Source organism: Trachypithecus francoisi, unplaced genomic scaffold (assembly GCF_009764315.1).
Source record: "Trachypithecus francoisi isolate TF-2019V2 unplaced genomic scaffold, Tfra_2.0 Lachesis_group8, whole genome shotgun sequence".
In the NCBI taxonomy this organism is placed as follows: domain Eukaryota; kingdom Metazoa; phylum Chordata; class Mammalia; order Primates; family Cercopithecidae; genus Trachypithecus; species Trachypithecus francoisi.
In genome coordinates, this window is record NW_022681473.1 from 84,625,198 (window position 1) to 84,636,214 (window position 11,017).

General features: G+C 45.6%; 1 long non-coding RNA gene across 1 annotated transcript; it reads left to right on the forward strand.

The window, feature by feature from the left end:
* The first annotated feature begins 970 nt into the window (after positions 1-970).
* Positions 971-6,557, forward strand: LOC117081239. Its single transcript, XR_004436141.1, has 3 exons — positions 971-1,013; positions 3,209-3,337; positions 6,440-6,557. It is a non-coding gene; the product is annotated as an uncharacterized LOC117081239 (long non-coding RNA).
* Positions 6,558-11,017: the final 4,460 nt, after the last annotated feature.

Below are 11,017 nucleotides of genomic sequence, written 5' to 3' on the forward strand. Positions count from 1 at the left end.
CACACGAGACAGCCACGTAGGAAGTGCTCCCTGGCAGAACCTCCGACTGACCTGCACACTGGGAGGAATGCACGCTGGCCTGGAGCCTTGAGAGGTTCGCGTGGTTTGCAGAGGGGACGAGCCTGCCGCCTTCTTCCTGGGTGGAACCTGGGATTCAGTTTGCCAGGCAGGAAGTGCACCAGCAGGACTCTGGCTTTCTGGAGAGTCTCTGTTTCTCCTTTTTTTTTTTCCCCTTTTGCCCCATAAATACCATTTTTCTCACCCTTCAAAGTGTCTGCAAGCCTAATATTTCATGGATGTTTGACAAGGACCCCGTCTTTAGCTGAACTAAGGAGAAAGTCCTGCAACACACACATGGAGCTCAGCAAACGGAGGATGTAGTAGGTAGAATTTTTAAATGGCCTCTATGATTTCTTTGCCTGATATCCACATCTTTGTGTCATCCTCTCCCATTCAGTTGTGGGAGGGATATACAACTTGCTTCTGAAAAGTAGAATATAGTAAAGGTGAAGAAATCTTGCAGTTGACGTGAAGTTAATGAAAAGGGAGATATTCCTGGGTGGGCCTGACCTAATCAGGTGAGTTCTTGGAGACTGTCAAGTAAGAAGTAGGCGTAGAGTCAGAGACTTACTCTTTCTTGTTAGCCTTGAAGAGGCAAGATGCTTGAGTTCTACAGCTGCAAGGAAATCAATTCTGACAACAACCACATGTGCTTGGAAGAAGACCCCCCCCCCCAACCCCCCCATCCCGCCCCTCGCCTCCTCGAGCCTCAGATGGGACGCTTGACCCTCCCTGATTATAGTCTGTGAGACACTGAACCTGGACCTGGTCTATGGGAGCTGTTTTAAGTTTTAAGCTGTTAATTTTTGGTAATTTGTTATGCAGCAAATGGCTGTGTTGTTTTTTATTCTAACCCCCTCTTCCCACCTCTCTCCTTTAAATAACAACCAGCATTTCAGGTCTGAGCTGTCATGACTCCAATCTGCTTGTCAAGATGGACTCTAAGAGGCCAGGTTAGCTATATTTCTTCTTATTTTCCATCCTTCAGCCATGGCCTGAGCCTTTTCCTTCCCTGAAATCTAATGAGAATCACTCCTCAGCTGATTATCATGGACTAGATGGCTTGTCATTAAGAATACCTCAGCCACAGGCAGTGGTGAGAAGAGAAGTGGAGGAGGGGGGTGTTTAGGAAATGTCTGGTCCTGCCGGGCGCGGTGGCTCAAGCCTGTAATCCCAGCACTTTGGGAGGCCGAGGCGGGCGGATCATGAGGTCAGGAGATCGAGACCATCCTGGCTAACACTGTGAAACCCCGTCTCTACTAAAAACTACAAAAAACTAGCCGGGCGAGGTGGCGGGCGCCTGTAGTCCCAGCTACTCGGAGGCTGAGGCAGGAGAATGGCGGTAAACCCGGGAGGCAGAGCTTGCAGTGAGCTGAGATCAGGCCACTGCACTCCAGCCCAGGCGACAGAGCGAGACTCCGTCTCAAAAAAAAAAAAAAAAAAAAAGGAAATGTCTGGTCCTAAGGGCAGAAGCAGTTTTGAAGTTGTACCTGCTCTGACTCAAAACTCAAGTGTAAGACTTACTGATGTGATTCTCCTCATGTCTTCATGGACGTAGGGCTCTCATGGGGAAATTAGGCAAAGATTCTGCTTTGGCAGAAGAACCGTGGCTCCCTGCCCACATCCCTTCATTCAGCTCCCTCCCCATTGGCCAGAATCCACCAAGTTGTCAGCACCAGCCGGTCCCTGGCTATTCAGAATGTGTCTGGAAACCATGAAGGCTAGGAGGCATGAGATCTGGGTGCTGGGGCTAGTGAGTCCTCTAGTAACCAACCCAATTGTAAAGAAGTAATAATATATGGCATCTGCATAATGGTCTACAGCTTCCAACTTGCTTTAAGCTCTATTTATCCTGTGGGTCTCTCAACAGCCCTGGAAGAAAAGCAGTTGTCATCATTCTTGTTTTACAGATGAAGAAATTGAGGTCCAGATAAGTTAAAGGACCTTCGTAAGATTACACAACTTAGTAAGTGGCAGAACCACAGCTGGAAGCCAGGTCCTTCCTCACAGCAAGTCCTGGCTCATTCATTCCTTTTTTTTTTTTTTTTTTTTTTTTTGAGACGGAGTCTCGCTCTGTCACCCAAGCTGGAGTGCACTGGCCAGATCTCAGCTCACTGCAAGCTCCGCCTCCCGGGTTCACGCCATTCTCCTGCCTCAGCCTCCCGAGTAGCTGGGACTACAGGCGCCCACCACCTCGCCCGGCTAGTTTTTTGTAGTTTTTAGTAGAGACGGGGTTTCACCGTGTTAGCCAGGATGGTCTCGATCTCCTGACCTTGTGATCCACCCGCCTCGGCCTCCCAAAGTGCTGGGATTACAGGCTTGAGCCACCGCGCCCGGCCTCATTCATTCCTTTTCCAAAGACTTGCTGAGCACCTTCTAGGTGCCAGATGCGGTGCCGGCTCCTGGGGATGTGGGAGTAAACAGGCCAGACATGGTCCTGAACCATCAAATAGACAACCACAGAAATAACAAGTGAGTTAAAATGAGATTATGAAGGAGAGACGCAGGTTTCTACAATAGTTTAGTAGAGGGATCTCTAACCAAGTTTGGAGAGTTGAGAAAGTCTCTATGAGGTAGTCACATTCATGTAAGCTAAGATCTGAAAGACAAAAGTTGTTATCCAGGAGAGTGGCATCAGGGAGAGCATTCCAGATGCAGGGAATAGCTTGGCACTTTTGTGGAAGAGAAAAATCTGTTAACGTGATCGTAGGGTGGAAAAAAGGAGAAATGGAGCAAGATGAGGCTAGGGAGGCAGGCAGGGGCCACAAAAGGAACTGCCTTAAAGCTCTGCTTAAAATTGTTTGCCACGATTTGAGGAGTAATGTGAAGCCTTGAAGGTTTTTAACCAGAAGAGTATCATACTTAGATTTGTATTTTTTAAATATCACACTGGCTGCTGTTTAGAAAAGATGCAGGAGGCAGAGGAAGATAAGGGTAGAAAGTGGGTGATAAATCAGGAGCTGCTGCAACAGTGCCAGCAAAGGATAATAGTGAATGTAATGGCAATGAGGATTTGGGGAACCAGGGGGGCCTCATGGCAGGTTGGATATGGTGGTGGTGAGGGAGGAGGGGTCACAGATTTCCATCCTCCCATGGGAGTTTGTTATCCCCCAGGCCAGGCTTCTTGTGTTTGCTTTCCTTCTTGCAGAACAAGAACAAAACCGGGCCCTTCTACACAGTAGCTGGAACACAAAGGAAGATCAGCCAAGTCTCAACATAATCTCATAAAAACTCTTCGAATATCCCGTTGTGATGGATTCACACATCAGGAAAGCAGGTAAAATATTTCACCTTGATGCTTACCTTGATGGTCAGACTCTTTGAGGAAGACATCAAACTTTTCCCCAGAAAGGAAAAATAAATAACTTTTTAGACTATACAAAAGGGTCAATGTCATGTTACATAAGATGCTCAAACTCCTGTCTTGATGTTAACTCCACTGGTCTTACCATAGCTTCTGAACACCAAGACTGCTGCTGTTGACAGTGATAAGAGAATTATTTAAATTAAAAAACAATTGTCCTTACATTTTCTCCTCAAAATTCTAGGGGAGAAACAGTTTCCAAGTAAGCAGAGCCAAGGCACTATTGAGAGTGACATACTGGAAAGAAAGGAATTAAGTGGCATTTAGCTCCTGTCTGTTGAAGAGTGGTGTAGTAGAAAATACTCAGGCTTTGGAATCTGAGCTGGGTTCAGATCCTGCTTCTCTCATTTATTAGCTGCATGTAGATGAGTATCTTAAATTGCTTTTACTGTGTCACCAATGACAATTTAAAAAACCTCTACCTCACAGGTTATTATAAAAAGTAAGACATGCATTCAAGGCTAGTATAGTACTTGGCACAGAGGAAAAACATTTAACAGGTGTGAGAGACAATGTTGTCAATATGCTATATGCAAGGAAAAATGTTTTTAGGTATTTTTTGTCTCCTTGGTGCTGAATGGAAAATTCTTCACTGTTATTAGCAATAATGGAGAAGATAATTTCAGTTTGCAATTGGAGGCTCATAAAACAAGTAACTGGATTTTCAAAAAAGTTAAATATTTGTTGAATCTACAATGCACTAATTATTTTGTAAGGTGATGTGAGAGACTTAAAGAGGCGTTAAGATACAAACATAGAGACTAGTGGGTGAGACATAAAAGCAAAGACCTAGGAAGGAAGTTCATCTAGGAAGGAAGCTCCTTAGATCTAGCTTGGCTGAGTTGCAAGCGAGGCTGGAGAAGGTAAGTGCTCTCATAAACAAGAATTGCTGTCTGGCAGGGCTGGCAGGGTCTAAATGATAAGATCTACTCTTCCCCTGTCCAAATGCAACCCCTAAAAGCCAGTTCAGAATAAATAAGGAAGAATATTTTTTTTCTGAGCAATTAAGAGTAGTTATGAAGTGGGTCAGAATAAAATATGGCAGCTTTAGGCTGTGTGCGATTACTGCTCTGATATTTATCAGCAAAGCAGAAGTCATTTGTCCTGTTCTAAAATAAATAACTTGGCCGGGCATGGTGGCTCACGTGTGTAATCCCAGCACTTTTGGAGGCCAAGGCAGGTGGATCACCTGAGGTCAGAAGTTCGAGACCAGCCTGGCCAACATGGTGAAACCCTGTCTCTACTAAAAATATAAAAATTAGCCAGGTGTGGTGGTGGGGATCTGTAATCCCAGCTACTCAGGAGACTGAGGCATGAGAATCACTTAAACCAAGGAGGCGGACGTTGCAATGAGTCGAGATTGCGCCACTGCACTGCAACCTGGGTGACAGAGCAAGACTGTGTCTTAAAAAATAAATATATGAATAAATAAAATAAATAACTCAATGAGTTTTCAACAACAACCAAAAAATCAGCTTGAGAAATAGCTTCCAGACAAACTTAGCCTGAGTAGACCCACCCTGAGAGATTTAAGGACTCTACTGAGGCAGGAGAATAGGGCCTGGAGGCAGGGAACATAAAGCCAATCCACACAGACTTCCTAGAACTAAATCAAACGAAAGCACCTCAGCAATGACAGGAATGTGAATGGTTTTGTAACTGCCCTTCATCCTCTCCATTCATGCCATTTCCACTTTGTAACTTCACTTTCATCCTCTCTATTTACATAGATCACACACCAAGTAACATCCTCTCCATTGACAGTGGGGCACATTCTGAGTCAATGACTGTGACTTCACTTTATTTGCGTCATTTACACAGAATATTCACCAAGTAACCAATGGGAAACCTCTAGAGAATTGAAACCCCAGAAAATTCTGTAAGTGCGGCTCTTGAGCCTCTATGATTGGGCTGCTCCCACACTGTGGCATGTACTTTTATTCTCAATAAATCCCTGCTTTTGCTTTCCTTGCTTCATTTGTGCATTTTTATCTAGTTCTTTGAGATGCCAAGAACCCGGACACCTTTGACTGGTAACATATATTTTGGCAAGCCAGTCTGGAGACAAGGTAGGCCCACAGTTTGGATTTATTTTTCTTTCCCCTTTTACATACAGGGACATCTTTTTTTCTCTCTTTTTCCTTTCCAACTTGGGACCCTCCGTGGTCAGCGCCTAAACACGGAGACAACTGCAAGTTTCCAGCCAGGGCCGCCAGAGAGGGTGAAACTGAAAGGTTTCCTTGTGATGCGCCTGACCACCACTGCCCGGCTTGGGTGAGGGACATTTTCCTTGGTTTCGTTTTTCTGAGTCCTGTTTCTTTCTCCCTTTTACTGAGTTATTTTCCTTTTTCCTGTTTCGGTCTTTCAGCGACCGTTTCCTAGTAGCTCGCAGGTAATTGAGGACAGCTGGCCAGGGCCAGTCTCCGGTGCCTTCTGAAGGCCAAGGAACGAAAAGCGATGGTTGCCCTGCACAGAATTGGGAAAGACTCTTTTCTGCCTCTCCGGTTAGAGTTCCTCATCCCAACATATGACGCAATTGCTGTGGCAGCTCATCCAGGGTGAACTCACACATGTTTCAGACAACCTAAACCTTCTTTCCTCATGCCAAATTCTTCCCTTCCCCCGCTCAGCTGTCTAAGGACAAGATAGAGGGTTCAGATATGTCATAAATTGTCCGTGAGAATTAAGGAGGGAAATTAACAAAGGGGATTTATGCAGGAACTGATGTGTAGGTTTACTGCCCAAATTTAGAGAGTTAAAGGGTTGCTTTAAGTGGGATAGGAAATCCTCAAGGAAAAGTTCTCAGTAGGTCCTCTGTGGAGGAGGGAACCATTCCAAAGTGGTGCCTGCACCCGTCTAAGGTTGGAGACGTGCAACAGACTAAGTCAGGCCCTAAAGGAGGAAAGCCCCCATGGAGCCCAGGCTGGGCCATAATTTTTCCAGGGGAATGCCCCGGGTAAAATTTGGGTCACCTAATAAACCCTCCGCTTTTCAAAATCCTCTTCTCTTTTCCAGACCACTATAGGCAACTTCCCATCTATTGTACCTGGTGTCACTGTGGACAACTTCCTATCTATTCCACCGGATTCACTGCCTGGCTACATCCTCCACCACTGGGATGAATTTGACCCTGACAACCTAAAGAAAAGGCGTATGATTTTTTACTGCAATACTGTGTGACCCAGTTATGAGCTGCCCAATCCGGAACAATGGGCAGTCAATAGTAGCCTTAATTATGATACCATCCCGTATCTAGACCTATTTTGCAAGAGGCAGGGCAAATGGTCAGAAGTTCCATATGTACAGGCCTTCATGACCCGATACAAAGACCTAAGAATCTAGGAAACTCCCAGAACCCATCCCCTGAAGGAAAGTTCCGGCGCAGAACTAGATATTATAGAAGGACCCCCTTTTACAGGGGATACCTGTGTCTCAGAGTGAGCAGCAACTGTCCCCCGGTTGAGTGAAGTAGCACTTCAACCCTCGCCAAGTGCTCCCGAGGCTGAAACCCAGAAGCAAACATGGGGAACCCTACTAAGTTCCCCTCACACTCGGAGGGGAACGCCGTATTCAACTCTCCCTCCAGCCCTGCTGCCTCTCAGGGAAATCGCGGGGGCTGAGGGGTCAATCCTAGTGTGGGTCCTCTTCTCTATAACTGATATACAACCATGTAAGGAAAAGCTAGGGAGCTATTCTGAGGATTCCGGGAAGTTTGCAGATGGGTTCCAAACTTTGACCTTAGCCTTTGATCTCTCATAGAGAGAGGTTCAATTCATTCTAGCAACCTGTTGCACCTCCTTGGAAAAGGAACGAGTCTTTGAGGCTGCCCTCTGAGAAGTGGATGAATTATTCACCCTAAACCCTCAGGGCAGTCACCCAGGCTCAGCCACAGTTCCCACTAGGGATCATAATTGAGACTACGAAACCCCTGCAGGAGGGAACAACTGGGCTAAATTTCTTGAGGCTCTTGGAGGAATGAGAAAGGGAATAAGGCAGTAAATTATGATAAAGTAAGGCAGATTACACAAGGCAGGGAGGAAAACCTAGCTGTGTTTTATGGCAGGCTGGGGAAGCCTTTAAAAAATATACTAATCTGGACCCTTCCTCTCCTGAAGGCAAGATATTAACGGCACAATGTTTCGTTAGCCAATCCACACCAGACATTAGACGTAAGCTCCAAAAGCTACACATGGGGCCACAAACTAACCAAAATCAGCTTCTTGATACTGCCTTCATGGTATATAACAATTGTGACCTGGAGGAAGGAGAAGGGAAACAGAGTAAAGAAAAACGGCAAGCCAAAATTATGTTAGCCATCATTGGTGATGCCCTAAATGCACAAAGATTGTCCAAGGGAAACTCAAAGGGCCATAAGGTAAATGCTAGCAAATGCTCTTGCTTCAAATGCAAGAAAAGCGGGATTGGGCACAGGAATGCACTAAGTCCCCGCCAGTCCCCTGCCGTCAATGTGAAAGCACCAGTTGTGACCCCTGGCACTGGAGAATTGACTGCCCTTGCTCCCACTAAGATGCTCAGTCAGTCAAAACTCTGGTAGTGCACAAGGAGGAATCAGATGAAGACTGAAGGGGCCCGGGGCCTTCCTCACTGCCCCATCTAGGAACATTGTAATTACTACCGAGGAACCCTGGGTAACTCTGGACATCATGGGCATACATATTCAGTTTTTATATGATACCGAGGTGAATTGCTCTGTACTAACAGCTTATGCAGGAAAACTTTCCTCCCAGTCCATGAGTGATATGGGATGGAAGGGAAACCACAAACAAGATTCTTACTCCTTCTCTGGTTTGTCAATTTGAGAAACAAATCTTCCAACAGGATTTTTAGTAGTACCAAGCTGCCCAATCCCCCTGTTGGGAAGAGATATTATGGTGAAAATAGTGACACTACTATAATTTAAGCATCACCCAGTGTAATTGCTAATAGTAAGAAATAAGGCAATGTCCCAGACCATGTCAATAAACAGGTTAACCCGCTGGCATGGTGTACTGGAAAACCAGGGAAGGCTAAAACAGCAGTGCTAGTCAAAATACAGCTTAAAGACCCCAGCTATTTTCTCAATCGAAAACAATACCCAGTTGAGCAGGAAGCAAGCAAAGGTCTAGCACCCATAGTTGAGATATTACTTACCCATGGGCTCATAAAACCCTGCAATTCTCTCTGCAATACCCCCATCTTACCTGTTCTAAAGCCTTTGCAGGAATACCAGCTAGTACAGAACCTCAGAATAATGAATGAGGCTGCTATCCCCGTCCACCCATTGGTGGCAGATCCATATGCCCTCCTGGCTCAGGTGCCAGGGTATGCAACATGGTTCTTAGTCCTAGACCTTTCTTCTCCATTCCTCTGGCCCTGAGCCCCAATACCTTTTTGCTTTTGAATGGGAAAATCCTAATACCAGAGAAAAACAATACACTTGGACAGTGCTTCCTCAGGGCTTTTGGGATAGCTCCCACTTCTTTGCCCTAGCTTTAGAGAGGATCTGAGGGATCTCCAGTTAGAAAACGGAGGTATTCTTCAGTATAGGGATGACCTTGTGTGTAGCCCAACCCAGGAGGTTTCTGACCAAAATACTATAAAAACTTTGAATTTCCTGGCAGACAGAGGATACAGTGTCCAAAAAGAAGGCTCAGACTACCCTCCAATGGGTCCACTTTTTAGGATATGTCTTAACACCCGGAACCCGGCAAGTATCCCCAGAAGGAGTGCAAGCTATATGTGGTTTGGCCACGCGCACTGGATGGCCGGGCTTTGGAGAACATGAGTACCAAATTCTGGGCTCATAGTAAAGCCCCTATATGAAGCAACAAGGGGGCCTGAAAATGAGCTAATGGAATGGACCCCGGAAATGAGGAAAGCCTTCACCAAGTTAAAACACACTTTCACCCAGGCTCCCACTCTTGGTATCCTAGGCCGAATTAAGCCCTTCTCCTTGTATATAGCAGAGAAGAGGGACATAGCTGTGGGAGTACTAGCCCAGAAATTAGGATCAGAACCCAGACCAACCGCCTACTTTTCAAAAAAGTTGGACGGAGTGGCCTCAGAATGGCCAAGTTGCCTGAGGGCAAATCAGCCATTGCTATGTTAGTGGAGGAAGCCACTAAAATCACCCTAGGGCAACCACGGGAAGTTCTAACCCTCTATCAGGTAAGGTTAGTCTTAGAAATAAAGGTACACATCTGGATGATGGGGAAAGGTTAACTAAATACCAGCCCATGCTCCTAGACAATCCAGATATAACTCTTAAAACCTGCAACACTTTAAATCCAGCTTCATTGCTGCCCACAGGCCCAATAACTGATCATTCCTGTGAGCAGGTCATTGCACATACATGTGTTAGCCAGCGTGATTTAAAAGACGAGGCTCTCCCAGATTCTGAGGATGACTGGTTCACAGACGGCAGTAGTTCCTTGTCAAATGGAGAGCGCAGAGCTGGATATGCAGCAGTAAATCATGATGCAATTATTGAAGCCCAGCCAGTGCACCCTGGCACATCAGCACAAAAGGCTAAAATCATTGCTTTTACTCAAGCGTTATTGTTGGGACAAGGGAAAAAAGTTAACGTCTATACAGATTCTAAATATGCATTCCTTGCGGTTCATGCTCATGCCACAATCTGGAAAGAAAGGGGATTACTTACTAGCAAACACTCCCCTATAAAGCATGGGCCTGAAATTCTGCAGCTATTGAAGGCAATATACCTGCCAAAGGCCATAGCTGTCATTCATTGTAGGGGGCATCAAAGGGACTTAACCCCTATAGCACAAGGGAATGGAAAGGCTGACAGGGAAGCCAAAGCAGCAGCCCTCAGAGTGCAATCCCAACAGATCCTAGCACTGCTTCCTTTCTACAAGTCCCCAGTAGAACCCAAATACACACCACAGGAAGAACAGCTAATAAAAAAGCAAAGGGGACAAAAACAAGGATCCTGGTGACATATGGGGCCAAAAATATATCTCCCTCAGGCAGCCCAGTGGAAAGTTATAAAAGCCCTACGTGACTCTTTCCATGTGGGGAGGGATGCAGCTCTGGCCATGGTAAACGAGTTCTTTACTGGGTCTAACTCAGCTTCAACGGCTAAGCAGGTCTGCCAAGCCTGCTCACTGTGTGCATTTAACAATCCAGGGAACAAAAATGCCCCCTCTAATAAAACCAGTCCAAAGAAGGGGAACTTATCCACGGGAAGACTGGCAGTTAGACATCAGTCATATGCCAGCTTGCAGAGGATACAAGCTTTTGTTAATACTAATAGATACTTTTACTGGTTGGGTCAAAGGTTACCCCACCAAAACAGAAAAGGCTAATGAGGTTCTAAGGTCCTCTTAAATAATTCCCCCGTTTGGGTTACCTCAGAGTCTCCAAAGTGATAATGGCCCATTCTTTATCTCCCAAATAAGTCAAGGGGTTGCTAAGGCTCTTGGAATAAAATACTATTTACATTCAGCCTGGAGGCCTCAATCCTCTGGAAAAGTGGAAAGGGCTAGCCAAACTCTAAAATAAGCACTAGCTAAACTATGTCAGGAAACATCAGAAACTTGGGTTAGCTTATTGCTCACAGCCCTTTTAAGAATT